Source organism: Nestor notabilis, unplaced genomic scaffold, assembly GCF_000696875.1.
Source record: "Nestor notabilis isolate BGI_N333 unplaced genomic scaffold, ASM69687v1 scaffold28188, whole genome shotgun sequence".
NCBI lineage: Eukaryota > Metazoa > Chordata > Aves > Psittaciformes > Psittacidae > Nestor > Nestor notabilis.
The window spans coordinates 5,965-7,952 of NW_009940082.1; positions in this window are offsets into that span (position 1 = coordinate 5,965).

The following is a 1,988-nucleotide window of genomic DNA, read 5'->3' on the forward strand; positions in this document are numbered from 1 at the left end:
GCTAAGGAGATGAGGTGCTGCCATGTATGTCTTCCAGGAGACAGGAGTATAGGTGCAGTGTTGCTTTCTCCCAAGCTCTCTCCAAAGGCAGGAGAAAGACAACGCTAGCTTAACTGAATTCTGAAGCTTATTCCAGCCCACCTTTTCTCACAAACATCCAGGCAGACATTTGATTAGCAGCATCCACCACTTGCAATAACAAAATTAAAAAGAAACAAAAATGAAATACAATCTTAGTCTGCCTCTTATAGGTTGCAGGTCTGATTTCCAAGACATACGTCAAGTTTTGGAGATGACAGTCCAGAACTTACAGCAGTGAGTCCCCTCCACCTTCTAAGCATTACTCTGGTATCTTTCTTCCTTTAGGAAACCTAACCTGACCTGACCATTCAGGCGAAGGGAAGGTGGCCAAGCCCATATAGGCCAACTAAAAGGGAGTACCCTGGTCTAGGGACTCCCCCGGAAGTCTTTTACCTACATTTTTCTTCCTCCAGTATTTTGTTTCAGATTTAGATGCAAAGGCCCAAGAGCTTCTGTCTGCAGCCAGGCACATCACCTGCAATCACTCACAGGTGATTCCTTTGTTTCAGTTCATAACTGCTCTGCTGTGTGAGCTTGCGCATGTGCTTCTTTCATAAATTGGACATCTTAGGTGATTAATGGCTATTTCCCTTTTGCTGGCTTGCTGCCATCCCTCTTGTCCCTGTCTCCTAATTTATTAACATTTGTTAACATTAATGTTAAATATTATGGAAGAAACGATAATCACAGCTCATTACCAGCTACCTTTAGAGGTTGCTTCTGCCATGTTATCATCATAAGCCAAACAATGAATAAAAAGGCGCTTTTCCCTAGTGTTAGAAGACATTTGCTTCCACTCAATTTTTACCGAGTTTTTCATAAGAGAAATGCTATTCATTAGCACCCTAGCTACAAATCCAGCCTATTTTCAAGGTACTGAAATCATCAGCAATTCTTTGCACAAGCAATCGAGTTCTAACTCTGTTTTCCAAGGCTTATTAATACTTCTTGACTTTTGCTCTCCTGCGTTTTCCATATAACAAGTGCTTAGCCCTTTAAAATGTGAACAAATAAAACAAATAGGCAGCTCACTGCAAAGTGGAAGTGTGGGATTACTCTGTCAGCTTGCCCTTTTCTCACACTCTGGGCCTGAGAGTAATTAAATGAAGCTGACATGCATTAGCAAGGCAGCCTAATTGAGCCTGAATTGCTAGGAAAGTGGCAATAGCCCAAGCCAGTATGGATTCGTGTGCACCCACGTTAGGGAGTGTTGATCAATACCAGTGATTATGACATTTTAAAAATAAAATTGATTGTCCTTGACTAGAGTGGAAGAGAGGACTCTTATACATGCCACTGGTTGCAACTACTCTGCTCAATATGAAACACTTTGTGAAAGGGCCATTTCAAGTCTTCCCTTTCTGTTTCTCTTACAGGGGCAAAACTCCCATGACTTTGATTCTCTTTGCTCTGGAGGCCTTTTAGTTAAAAGCTCTGTAATAGATTTGGAAGTATTGACAATAATAATAAGCTTATGGGTGAAATTTTGACCTTAGTAAAGTCAATCTAGCCAGAATTTCACCATTTTATATATCCACACATATATAAGAAGTATATTCATATGCTCTTAACAGATCAAATCTGTGCATTGATTCTCTCTTTTTATTTACTCTGCTTTCTAACAGTTTGCTTACCAAAGATCTTTTAGGTGGGAGCTAATGAGATGAATGTATTTTCCTCATGCTTAAAGCAGAAAATAAAATTAACAACGTTTTCCCCCAGGAAATCTTTGGAGGAAAGAAGAGGGAGGTCAATATATCTTGCCTTTCTTCTCTTAGAAGCATTTTAAGCCCATTTAGATATTTGGGGGGTTGGAAAACTGTCTTACAAACTGGCAAGTTTCTCAGTGAAGAGGGACACCTCATCTAGATCTACTGTGAAGAAAAGAGTAACATGACTTTAGTTGA